General features: G+C 43.9%; 1 protein-coding gene across 7 annotated transcripts in view; it reads right to left on the bottom strand.

Annotated features, from left to right (window-relative positions):
• Positions 1–13,999, bottom strand: part of GRAMD1B (GRAM domain containing 1B) — a 260,632-nt gene that overhangs the window by 189,521 nt on the left and 57,112 nt on the right. For 2 of the 7 annotated variants that reach the window (XM_043901578.1, XM_043901604.1), the window contains exon 1: positions 6,970–7,197. The exons of the other annotated variants lie outside the window; for them this stretch is intronic. The gene's annotated coding sequence lies outside the window, so the exon portion shown is untranslated. Of the gene's footprint in view, positions 1–6,969; positions 7,198–13,999 lie in introns of those variants that run through there. 7 annotated transcript variants of the gene reach the window in all.

Here is a 13,999-nt window from a genome sequence, read left to right as displayed (position 1 = left end):
CATTTCCCGAGAGAGGAGGGCCAGGTAAGGGCTGGAGTGGATGATCAAAGATGGTAACAGGGCAGCTTTCTCTGCACGCCTCCAAAGGTAACTGGAACCTGATTAGAGGCAGAGGCAAGGAAGGATTTTCTGGTAAAGGCCCAACCATCGTGGATCTGTGGAGCCCAGATTCTCTCTCTTTTAAATAAAAGCAATTCACTTATACCTAAAACAAAGTCCATCTGGACTGATACATTTCTGACTCCAGGCATTCTGACTACCAGATACTAAACACCTCTCTGAAACTCACAGAAAGCTCTTGTATCTTGCACCGTGAAACAGAAATACAGGGACCAATGACCAGGGTGGTGAGGGCCAAGGAGCTGGCAGTAGGGACTGGGTAGACAGGTGGAACTGGAGACGGTAAGTGTCAAGCTGGCCCCTGGTGGCTTGAGTCTCTTCCTTCCTCTAATCCCTACCTCATCGCCCCATGCACCAGCTCCCTACTGAAGCCATCGGTGCGGTTTCCACATTCAATCTATGTAGTTAGAGGGGGTTGGAGGATGCTGGCTAAACACAACCTAAATAAAACCACAGTAGACCAGCCTCACCTCTGGCTTCCCCTTCTGAAGAAAAGAAAGAGCTTCAGGACTTTCCCCAAGTTTCAGTTCCCAAGGACTGTGCTGGCAAGGCCTCTCAGCCCTGGGAAATGCACAAGGTTGACGGCGTGCTTCCGCCAGCCTTCTTGGGGTCAGGGTGAGCAATGACGTCACCCCAGGAGGACTGTCACCAGATAAGCCTCCCGGGTTTAACTGCTCATCAAAAGACTTAGGAGTCAAACCAGACTCTTTTGCACAACACTTGGCTGACCGTTTTTTCAGACAGGCATCATCACTTGTCCTCTGAATCTTCCAAGGACATCAGGGCTGGAAAAGACTTCCTGTGGTCACTCCACCCATCCATTCCAGGGGAGGCAGCTGGCCTGCTTTGGGTGGTCTGCTGCTTTCCTCAGAAGGGTCCTCAAATACTGTGGGCCCTATAAACTAGTGACCGTGCGCAGGCTCACATGGCTGCTCTCTGCTCTTCTAAGCCCTTCCCCCACTTACCAGCTATTAGATTGGAGGTGAGTTATTTAATTTCTCTGTGTCTCTGTTTCCTATATAAAAAAAAAAAAAATCAAGATAATTAACAATGTCTCCCTCCTACAGCTGTGGTGAGCCTCTGAACAGCCTAGGGCACTTAGAATAGTGCTTGGCACATAGTAAGCGTGCCATAAAAGTTGGCCTTTTTGTACCTAATTAAGTCTCTGTTATAAGACCTGTATTAGGAAACATGACTACTCCTGTTGATTTTCCATTCAGTTTAATTCTGAGAGTCCTTGTTAAGCTAGAGAACCACATGAGGTTCCCTGGTAAGCCCTGGGGAGACAGCAAGACAAGGAGGACAAAGTGTGTGCATTGGAGCATACAGCCTAGCGAGGCAGAATTAATGAAGTGCAAAATATAAGTGCAAACAGGTGTGAGCAGAAAATCAATTTTAACGAGAGGGAAAAAGGTGGTCTAGGCAGGCTCCATGGAGGCATTAGTACTTAAGACTTAAAGTATGAATTTCACTAGAAAAGATGAATGGAGCACATTGGAATAAAGGAACTGTTTGAGTAAGGGAACTGAAAAGAAGAAAAAGAAAACCCATGGAGAGTTTTGGAAAGTAGAAGTCAGGGCTTATGGAAGGGCACATAGAGGAGTTAAAGCAGCACAAACAAGAGGGTCAGATTGGTGAGTATTTGAAGTTTAGTGCTATTCTTTATTTCTTTTTAATATTTATGTATTTATTTGGCTGTGTCAGGTCTTAGCTGTGGTGTTCAGGTTCTCCAGCTGTGGAGTGGGGGCTTAGCTGCCCTATGGCATGTGAGATCTTAGTTCCCCGACCAGAGATGGAATCCATGTCCCCTGCATTGCAAGGCAGATTCTCAACCATTGGGCCACCAGGGAAGTCCCTAGTTCTATTCTTTAAACAAAGGGATGCTATTCAGGTTTTGCTGGGGTTTTTTTTTGGGGGGGGGGGTGACATTATGGACCTGTGTTTGAGGAACATCAATTCTGGTGACAGTGTGAAATACATACCGGAGAAGCCAAAGATGGGACACACAGAGGCCAATTCAGAGACTGTCATTCAATCAGTCTGTATTTTTGGAGTATCGATTACATGCATACATGACAAATACTGTAGGTAAGAGATGGAGAAAATCTGAAACAGGCTGGGAGAAAAATGTGGAATGAGAGGAGATGGGCAAGGAAAAGAAGAGTTCTACAAAGATTTATTCAGAGACATAGACTGGAAAAAAACCAAGAATGCGGGATGAATCAGAAGTCAAGAAAGGGGAGGAGCCAGAGTTTGTTGAATGACTACTATAAGCTTGGCACCAGGCTAAGTGCTTCACACACAAAATCCCATTCGATCCTCCCAACAACCCCCAGAAACAGACATCAGAAGCTCCATGGTAGGAGGAGGAGAGATTTGAAAAGGTGCCTGACTTGCCCAAGTTCATACTGGGAACAAATGGAAGAGGAGCACAAATTTCAACCAGGGTCTCTGTGCTTTAAAACATGCTTTTTCAATTACACCACATTTCAGAAAGGTAAGTGATGCCAAATGCCGTCACGAAATCAGGCAGGAGGAAGACGGAGAGAGTCCCGTTAGATTTTGTAATGGGTCGTTGGTGTTCTCTGTGGGAACAGTGGTGATGAGGGCAGGAGATGAAACGTGACTGCTACAGGTGGCAGAGTGTGGAGTGAGGCAATACACAGAGGCTGCAAAACGAGACCACGAGTCCCAGAAACCAGGCAGTGAAAGGAGTGTCTTTCATTCCCATTCATTTTTAAATAGTTATTGAGCATTTTCTATGTGTTCAAGTCTCTTCTAAGGATCTGGAATTAGACTGGGAAAAATTGTGTGTGTGTGTGCTATTGTTGGTAGATGTTATGTTTCAGAGGAACAAAATGTGACTGTATGATTATGCCATTTAAAATGGAGTTCTAAAAAAATAATAATAATAAAATAAAATGGAGTTCTGCCTATATCTAAGAAACTGAAGCCTGGGGGTGTACCTGGTAATCTAACAAATCAATCAAAAAGTATTTAATATGCCCAGATTCTAAGTATACCATAATACTGGGTACTGTGAAACGGTTCTGAAAAGTTTCTGTAACACTATTCATTTATTCCCCAAAATAATTCTTAAGTGTTTATCAAAGATGACCCTGGCTTCAAATCTTGAGGTGGCGGTGCAGAGCAGAAAACAATCTAATAACTACAGTTTAGTAAGAAAACCTACTTTGATAGAGCCATGTATCAAATGCGGTATGAGCCCAGAGGAGAGAGAGCTTGATCCAGAAAGAACTTCATGAAGGAGACAGTATCTACCCAAGGCAGAAGGTTAGCAGAGGAGTTTTCTAGCTACACCGGGGCAGGGGCGGGGGCGTGCTTCCAGGCAGAAGGACCACCTACACAAAGGCAAAGAGGTATAAAAGGGAGCAGGATATATTCTTGGAATCACACAAAGAACAGTCTGGATCATAATGTTAAGTGATGGATGAGAGCAAGAGATTACATCCACTATAAATCTTCCTTCTTGCCCATTTAAACACAGATTAATTGAGCACGCTATGTTCTAAGTGCTGGGAAACAGGGTAGGGGAATTTGGGTATGCACATAACCAAGTCTGTGCCCTGGAGGAGTTTACGTCCTGGTGATTACAAAATTCCAGAATGATGGAACAGAGATTTCAAAGATCTGACCCAACCATCACTTTACCCCCACTGTTCATTCTGTTTTAGAGATGAGAGAAGGAGGCACAGGAAGGTTACAGACAGTTAATAAAGTTGTGCAGCCAGGCAGGTGAAGTTTCACAGGTGATAAAGGGCTTTGCGTGCAAAGGCCAAGACAAAGACTTGGAGGCTGAACTCACTCAAAGAGAAGGGCCCCAAAGGTCTAGGAAACAATCCGGTTCAAGCACTAAAGGAACCACTAAGGCTTTTATTTCCAACGGGAACTCGGCATTTTCACCTCCGTTACATCAGAAAATTAGCCCCCTTTTACAGACAACCCTGGATCCCATGGACAGAGGAGCCTGGCGGGCCACAGTCCATCCAGCTGCAAACCAGTCAGACATGACTTAGCGACTAAACAAAAACCATACACCCAGATCCAGAGCAGCAGAGATGTTAGAGCAGCTCATGTGTGGTCCATTGCTTGGTCATGTCTGACCCTTTGTGACCCCGTGGGCTGTAGCCCACCAGGCTCCTCTCTGTCCAAGGGATTCTCCAGGCAAGATACTGGAGTGGGTTGCCATTTCCTTCTCCAAGGGATCTTCCTGACCCAGGGATGGAACCAGCGTCTCCTGCATTGGCAGGTGGGTTCTTTCCCACTGAGCTACTTGGGAAGCCCAGATATTAGAGCAGTGGGCTCCAAATCACTTCCAGCGTTGAGCAGAACCTTGGTAACTTCTCATGCTGGGGTATGATGCTGAAACCGTAAGAACTGCCCAGTTTGTTCTGATGGGACATAATGGCATGTTTTCCAAGCATGACAGAGACACTAGCCTTTACATACCACTTTAAACAAAAAATTGAATTATTTTGTTGTGACACAGGAAGGCTTTTCAGCCATGGCTCCTATAATCCAAGTACATAGAGATAGCCATTCCCACTGCAGCCCAAGTCGTTTATGCTTTTGCAAGGAGGGAGCAAGTGTTAACAATTCATTCCTGTAAAATTCTGCATTTAGTGGGAGCTGTTACCTTGAAATGAAAGTCACACTTTCTAGTATTCCCACTTTTCATGAATGGCCCACCAGCCTGGACCCTGACTGTACTCTGCCCCCAACTGCCCCCTGGTGGCAATTCCGTTGCTCACATTCCCCCCACTCCAATTCTAGGAGCTGAGATGCTGGACCACTGCCCTTCCGATTCACCTCAATTCAGTGACTGCACAGTATTTTAAACACCCTGAAATTGGAACTGGGGAATGGGTTATGCTGGGTAATCTCTGAAGTCTCTCACAGTCTATGAACTGAAAAGGTTTACTTCACCTTAAGCAATCCTGGTATATGAAAACACAGATTTTAAAAACAGGAGTTGGGGCAACTCTCAACTAGTTGGGGCAACTAGTTGGACTAGTTAGGTTAGGACTCCAGACTCTCACTTCCCAGGGGTCAGGTTCAATCCCTGGTTGGGGAACTAACATCCCTTATACGCTGCATGGCACAGTCAAAAAAAAAAATATATATATATATATATACATATACATATATATTTATGAGTTGGAATGATCATCATTAATAAAATCATTTGTTTTACCAAAAGAATTCATTAAAATAGACTGTTTCCTTACGGGTAAGAACATTTTTATCCTTAAATTAAGTGACTCGAATAAGGCACATTCAACAAGGAAACCTCCCGCTGAATATCAGATGTCCACATGAACATAAAACATCACTGAATGCTGAGTGACCTCATTTCTTTATATTTCTAGGAAAAGAAAGAGCTCCATTTCTCATAACCTCAACCACTCCCATGATGTAAGTTAGTACTCTGAGAAGACATATTAATTCTGTCTGACAGTTGTAAAGTTTTATGAGCAATAGACCTTCCTTAGGCAATAGAATTATAAGCCTGAAAGAAACATCAGATACTTAGTCCAATCTCATTAACTATCTGGCCCATTCTTCCTCTGCCCTGTCCCATCCAGGGTCACAGATGAGAAACTAAGGCATTGGTAAGATCAACCCTGGACCAAGGTCATAGAGCTGAAATGGAAACTGCTTTCTGTAAGTCAAATATCTTTCGGTCAAATTCTACCTTAATTGCTTTCAGTGTTATTCTCGAGGTCATAGTTTGACCTCAAAGAATAATTAAAATACAAATGGTACTAAGGAGTCCAAACACTTATTCTGCTTTTGTCCACGCACATTCTGTGTGCATCTAATTCTCTCACAAGCCCACAGAGAGCAAGAAGTTAAACACAAATACCTCACTAGAACTGATCCCAACACATGAATGATCAGATTTGCACAAAAGATATAACAATGTTTATTTACTTTTGGAAAAGCCTTTATGCTTTACACAAATAGAATCCCTTTATGTGGGAAATTCCCCTCATGCATTTTAAATATTACTTGATGTATACACAACTTTGCAACAACACTACTACTTAATAAAAGTTTGTGTATAAATAATCAACGTACACGCTCATATCCTTTCATTTCAAAGCAAATATATGATAACAATGGCTTGAACCATATGAAAAATCTGTTTTGGCTGAGTGTAGATTAGAAATGTTCCAATGTCCTAAAAATTTGAAGATTGATCTAAAACTTCTTGAGCCAGGCACTCTGTTTTCTCAATTAAGCCTCACAAAAATCCTGAGGTTGTGCCAATTTTCCCATTTTAGAGATGTGGAAACGAAGCCCAAAGAAATTAACTTTTAGGTATTAAGCTAAGATTCAAACCCAAGTAGTCTGAATCCCAAACCTGTGTTTTCTCCACTCCTCTATATTACTCTATTTCAACTTCCTGTAAAAAAATATACTTTCAAAAAAAAAAAAATACTTTCAGCCACTATTCAAACTGTTTCTCTCTGCCGTTTTTTGTGATGGCTTTCATTTGATTTGCAATCTGGTAAATAAATTGACATCTGGGGTTGAAATTCTGCAAACTGAGACACACTGCTTTCCTAACTCAGGCAGCTTCTATTTGTTCCCTATCTGAAACACACCACAAAGCTAATACCAATTTCCTTGGGCTTTCCTACTGAATTCTAAATATTTTAAAAAGAAACTCTATCCCCAGTATTTGTCAGAACCCGCTTTGCTAGAAGTGCTTGCAAGAAATACCTTTCTTTGGCATGTTCAGGCCACCTAAGCAGATTCTTATTTGCAGCAAACGATGTTGTAATTCCTAATTGGTACCCAAGTGTCTCTAACACCCCTTACCTGTTACAAAGTCCACCTGTAGATCTCAGGTGGGTCAGCAGGGCTGTACAGCTGCCTGGAGGCGTCCATCACTGAGACCTGTCTACCCAACACTCTAAGTGGGACCTGCGCACAACAGCTCCAGGCTCCAAGTTAGTTTGCTTAAAATGAGGCTGGCCACCGCCTGCTGAAATGGTAGCTTAGCAAACACTAAAGGCTTTTAAAAGTAAGTTCTCTGTGATCTTCGTGTTCTAACTTAGCTTCCAAAGGTAGATCTAACTTGTTTTCAGGACTTTGGAAGGTAATGGTTTCAATCTTGTCAGCCAGGGCAAAGTCTAGGTTCTTGAAGGCTGGCTCACATGATCTCATTCTGTGCAAGTTCACCCCTGCATCCTTGGACCTTGGAACCAGGACAGTAGGTTTCATCCCCACCAAAATAAAATCTCTCCCCAGCTTAACCAAAGAACAAACAGTCTGGGCTCATGGTCCCACTGTCCTACAGGAAGGGTCCCACCAGGATACTGAAAACCTAGGTTCCTTCCCTGCTTCTTTCTCATTCTCCCCTTTTCTTTCTTCCCTCTCTGTCCGTCTTTCTCTTTCTGTGTCTCTCTTTTGCATGCGCGTGCACACACATACACACGAGCAATTCTCCTCACTTCCTTAAGTAACCAGACACTGTGCAACCAAAAACAAACGGTGAGTTTCCCATCAGGGGAGGTAAGCAAGCAGAGACTGACCACGTTCTTGCACTGAGGTTGAGACCAGATGAGACTGGAGGGCACTTCCCGGTTGAAGGCTGATAGTCTCCCAGAGGTCTGAGGTTCTGGAAGAAGCCCATACATGTTCTTCTAATTGTTCTTTTATGACTTCTCCTTTTCTTTTTTGAGAATATCCTCCACACTCATTTAAATCAATCCTTACTAGTATATGGGCTTCCCGTGTGGCTCAGCTGGTAAAGAATCTGCCTGCAATGCGGGAGACCTGGGTTCGGTCCCTGGGTTGGGAAGACCCCCTGGAGAAGGGAAAGACTACCCACTCCAGTATTCTGGCCTGAAGAATTCCATGGACTATATAGTCCAGGGGGTCGCAAAGATTCAGATACAACTGAACGACCTTCACTTCACTTACTTGTATATATATATATTAAAAAAAACCCTTGGTGCACTTTACCCACACTGTTTTGCAGCACCTCTTTTTCTACGCTGTGTCATAATTACTGGCATGCGTGTTCCACATCCCACATCCCCTCAGACTGTATCGTCATCAAGGCAAGACTTCTGCCCCGTCCATTTCTGTCATCCTGTTAGGAAGCTCACTGCTCCACATGGTGTATCTGCTCAGTGAACGTCCGAGAGTGAAGACATGGTGGTGGGGCGGTGGTGGGGGTGTAGGGGGAGTGGTCTGAAGAGGCACCCAGTTAGCTTCCCTCACATGCTCTCTGGGGGTTGCCTGCCCTTCTGGAGAAACGGAGGCTGAAGAACATGGTCCGTTGCAGCCCTGCAGTGTCCCTCGGGACAGCTCTGACCATGATCATTCCTTCCCTGAGATCAGCACTACACTCAGCCTGCATCACATAAGAGAGCTCAGAAGTCACCTTGGAGGATAACACTCTCCACCCAGAACATTCATTCCTGACTAACTAAAAGCTCAGGTTTCTTAGGCAAGGGTGTTTGGACTGTGAATCTCTGGAGAGCCATTAAAGGAAGGAACCAGAATGCGTCTGGAAACAGCTGCTTACCTATCTGCTCTTAAGAAAACACCCTGAAGTGGAGTTTAATCAGTTCTTCCTCAGTTACTGGTGAGAGCCTCAGTTTAACCATTCCTGCAAGAAAGGAATTCATCCTACTCTCTTCCAAAGATCTGCAGACAGGCCAGCTTCCCCATGTGGGAAGGCCAGGCCCTCCTGAGTTCTGGAGCTGCCCTGCGCTCCAGAAAATAACCATCCTCTGCCATGGTTTCCTGTCCAAAGGATGTCTGCCCGTCTTGATTATAAGGCCAATGTTAAGTCACAATTTAATTCCCCTTAAATGACTTCCCCTTAAATGACTACTCATTCCATTTGCGTTGCAAATCAGAAGAAATACTTAGAAGAAACCAACCCCCACATTTTATAGATAAGGAACTTGGTTCAAGAAGTGCCTCTCTCTGTTGGCTGCCTTTGATAGCCTGTTTATTGTGGTATGAAAACGAACTTAACCTATTAATTACTGAGCAGGTGAGTCCAGAAACACAGTAACACGTATTTCGTAAAATACATCAACTTTATTTTAAGAACAGTTTTAGATTTACAGAAGTTATCACATGCTTGTAAATGCTAAACTACTTCATCCTTCCTGTTACTGTTTTACTAACAGTGCTCTCTAGAGCACATTGTCAAAATAGCTTGTTTTCCATTTTATGGGCACAAAGCGCCTTATACGGGTAAGGGTTTGGCCCAGGTTCCAGGAACAATGTGCCTGTTTTCTGAGGGAGAAATGCTACAAAGAGCAATTTATGTACACAGGTTGTATGCTGAAGGTGGGGAGGGAATTTTATTTAATTGTATCAATCCAAGCACAATCACAGTAAGGCTAGCTAATATTTACTGCACACTTACTAGAAATCAGGCATGATCTCAAATCACTCCAGTGAGGAAACTTTTATCCCCATTTTCAAATAAGAAAAGAATGAGGCTTGGAAAGGTCATGTAAGAGACACATGGGGACTTCCCTTGTGGCTCAGTGGTTAAGAATCTGCCCGTCAATGCAGGGGACATGGATTTCATCCCTGGGCCAGGAAGACCCCACATGCCTTGGAGCAACTAAGCCAGAGAGCCCAAACTACCGAAGGCCACGCACCCATGCTCTGCCACAAGAGAAGCCACCTTGATGAGAAGCCTGCACGTTGCAACTAGAGAGTAGTCCCTATTCGCTGGCAACTAGAGAAAGCCCTCCTGCAGTGAGGAGCTAGAGCAGTCAAAAATGAAACAAACAAACAAAAAAAAGACACCCAGCTAATCAGCAGCTGGACTGGGTTCAAACTGCCAAACTGAAGCCAAGCACGACTGCATGGGACTCCTGGGTACAGAAGCCTTTCTGTGTCCCTCCTTGCTTGTTCGCAGGAAACAGACTCCAACTTCCATGACCTTCCCTGAGTTCCAAAGGGCAGATTCAACAGTTGCTGATCAGGGAAAGTGGGGGTGATGCAGAGACAAGGGAGGAGACCATCTCAGGCCAGTTAAAGGAGTGCAGGCCATGCACATATCCCAATCCTTTTTTTTTTTTCAGTGCCTCAGTGACACTGATTTTTTTTTTTTTTTAGTGCCTCAGTGACACTGATTTTTTTTTTTTTTAGTGCCTCAGTGACACTGATTTTTTTTTTTAGTGCCTCAGTGACACTGATTTTTTTTTTTTTTTTTTAATTTACTGGGGTATAGTTGCTTCTCAACACTGTGCTCATTTCTGCGGTATAGCAAAGTGAATCAGCCAGCCATATGTATACACACATCCCCTCCCTTCTGGACTTCCCTTCCACCTAGATCACCACCGAGCCCTGAGCAGTTTCTCGAGCTGCACAGCAGGCCTGCACTAGTTCCCTCTTCCATGCATAGCAGTGTATATGGGTCAATCCCAATCTCCCAGTTCATCCCTCCCTGCCTTTCCCTGCCTGATGTCCATACATGTGTTCTCTGCTCTGTGTTTTCTCTATTTCTATTCACACTTTATTAGCAACTCCACCCTTGAACCATTGCTATAAAAACTCCTCACCGAATCAAACCCAGGGTTGGGATGCACAGTTCCTGAGGGGCAGGAGCCCACTGTATCCCCCTTTGCCTGACAAAGCAATAAAGCTATTCTTTCCTACTTCACCCAAAACACTGTTTCAGAGATTTGATTCAGTACCAGTGCACAAAGGCCAAGTTTTCGGCATCACACTCTGATGTCTGAGTTTGTGTTTTTCCCCTGGTTAGCTCCGTCTCTCCTTTGTTGTGGAATGATCTCCATCTTTGATGTCACTATCTTCGTTCTAAATTGGTACCTGATTTGATAACTCATTCATGAGCCTATACTACACAATTACGGCACCTGCCTTGTAAAAATATGCATTTTTAATATCCATCACATGACCTGTTTGAGATAAATGTCAATATTGCTATGTGCAGACATGAATTCTCAAAGCTGGCAGACATATCTGCATATCCTTGACAATTACAGCATACTTTCCAGTTATATTAAGCTTCTAGTACTCGGACTTGCCTGGTGGTCCAATGGTTAAGAATCTGCCTGCCAATGCAGGGGACACAGGTTCTACCCTGGTCGGGGAAGATTCCACATGCCACAGGGAAACTACTGAAGCCTGAGCACCTAGAGCCCGAAATCCACAAGAAAAGCCACTGCAACGAGAAGCCCATGCACCGCCAGAGTAGCCTCTGCTCACAGCAACTAGAGAAAGCCTGCGTGCAACAATGAAGACCCAGCGCAGCCAATAAATCAATAATTTTTTTTTAACTTACAATACTCCCTGATTTCCTCATGCATCGTTGACAGTATGATCTAGCAGTTAAGTGCAAGGGTCCTGGAATCAGAATGGCTGGGTTCAAAGTTTGGATCCACCATTTATTGACAAGTTTTAACTAATGTCTCAGTGCCTCGGTTAGCCCCCGTGAAAGATCAGACTGTCAACAACAGCGCCTGTATTACGGGCTTGTGGTAGCAGATCAACAAGGTTATATACATTAAGCCCTTGGCACAGTCCCTACCACACAGTAAATGCTAAGAGTAGTCCAAGGATGTATCAGTTTTGCACCTACAATCGTGTGTATAAGCACTGATACTAATCACTAATGTGATAAAGTGCACTGAGCATCAAGGGATATCTGGTTGCACAAATATACCAGGGAACCCGATAAAAATCCACTTCACACAGTGCTACACAGGCTGCATGTATGAAATCCACCTGTCATTTGAGCAGCTCCCCACTTACCAAAAAAGACGTGAATAAAGATGAAGTCAACTTAATAGCTTAAAATACAGGTCTGTTTCTCTTAAGGCCTGTAGAGAAGGGGAGGGGGTAGAAAATGGTAACAACTGGTACAATTATGATCACGATCATTACTATTATCACTAGTGTGAATAGAACTCTCAGCTTCCAGCATCTCAGATTTCTGTGCTTGCCTTTTCTAAGGGAACTAGAGAATGCTTGATTGCTTCCTTACAATGCGAATGGTTTTACCCTTTCAATTACCATCTCCATCACACTCCACAGAAGTTAAAAGATGGCATTTGGGTCTCCTATTCAAGCAGGTGATCTTTTTGTCCTTTTCATTACAGGAGAGACAACTGGTAAAGCTAATGCAATGTACTGTAACTAATGCCTTGGAAGTGCCCGAAGCACGACAATCTTAATCCACTTTGAAGGCTAACTGTGTTCAGAATGTGAGGCTTTATATTAAGCTATATGTTAGAGCAAAATCAGCTGCAGGGGAAAATCCTCTTTGAATCAGAGTGAAACCATTTATATTTATTTCTAAAACTTCGAAGAGTCTGATGACAGAGAAAAAACCCAAGCAAACATCAGCAGTAAGATACTAATTTAACCCTTGGCTGGGCTATAGCAATGGCAGCTTTGTGAATTCTGCACAGAGTCCATGTATGTGTGCCTGATATGTGGAACCTTTACGGGCATCACGGAGCCAACAATTAAGAGGGACTCAATAGAAAACAAATTTAAGTCTCAAAGTCTACTGTTTTACCAAGAAAGCAAAATGGCAAAAGTCAGTGATTAAACGGTGACTAACAAGAAAGGACTCTCTCGGACGTCCCTGTGGGCTCAGTGGATAAGAGTTCACCTGCTAATGCAGGGGACATGGGTTCGATCCCTGGTCTGGGAAGATTCCACATGCTGCGGAGCAACTAAGCCCGTGCACCCCAAGTACCGAAGCCCACGTGCCTAGCGCCTGCACTCAGCAACAAGACAAGCCACCGCAATGAGACGCCTGCACACCACAGCCAAGAGCAGCCCCCACTTCCGCAACTAGAGAAAGTTCTTGAAAAACAACAAAGACCCAGAACAGACAAGAAAAAAAAAAAAAAAGCTGAAAAAAAAAGAAGGTCTCTTTCTCATCATGCAGGTTCTCAGCTCCTCAAAGAGGAACCAGCAGAGGGGGAGCCCCAAGTTTCCCCTCTGATTTCTCCTCACTGGAACATTCCATTCACTCTTGAAGTTTAAAGGACAAAACGGGATGTGCAAGTGACTCCTGAGCTCTTGTGGAAGCTTTCCAATGCCCCTCCACCCATAATTACATATTCCCCATGCTGGAGGATCAGTTCTCCCTTCCAGACAGGTTCCCCCAGCACAGCCATGAGTGTGATGAGGGAGAGGAAGGAAAGATCCCAGCAGAGTGCCCCATAGCTCTCATTTTGACAGTATATGATGTGCTGCATTTCTCAACGGTAGAGAGGAGTGATACTGGATAAAGAAGTGGAACCTCTCTCCTTTACTGGTCTGGAGGGCAGGAAACCACGTGTGCCCCGCCTCCCAGTAAAGGAGAGAGCCCTGACCCTTAGGTGAACTCAGGGCACAGTGTGATATAATCAGTGCTCTTTTCCAGGCAGATAATACTCAGACTCAAGGTGGACTCTGTCTAAAAACTTCTAAGGTGAAAAAGAGAATATAAATAAAAGAGTGGACGTACATGTATGTATAACTGACTCACTTTGCACACAGTACAAACTAACCCAGCACTATAAATCGACTATACTCCAGTAAAAATTAATTTTTAAAAAAGGTAAGAAAGAGAGTAGAAACAGGTCTTTGAGTGTCTTAGCTTAGAAAATGAAGTTGGGGACATCCCTGGTGGTCCAGTGGTTAAGACTCTGTGTTCCCAATACAAAGGATGAGGGTTTGATCCCTGGTGGGGAAACTAAGATCTCACATGCTACATGGTGTGGGCAAAAAAAAAAAAAAAAAACAAGTCAGACAAGTTATGGGGAAAATAGTACACTCAGGGAGCAGGGCTTTGTCTGATAGCACCAAGATTTTGTAAAGTAACATGGAAAAACAGAGGTAAGAG

The sequence above is a fragment of the Cervus elaphus genome, chromosome 1 (assembly GCF_910594005.1).
Source record: "Cervus elaphus chromosome 1, mCerEla1.1, whole genome shotgun sequence".
NCBI classification, from domain to species: Eukaryota; Metazoa; Chordata; class Mammalia; order Artiodactyla; family Cervidae; genus Cervus; species Cervus elaphus.
This window is presented reverse-complemented; position numbering and strand designations above follow the sequence as displayed.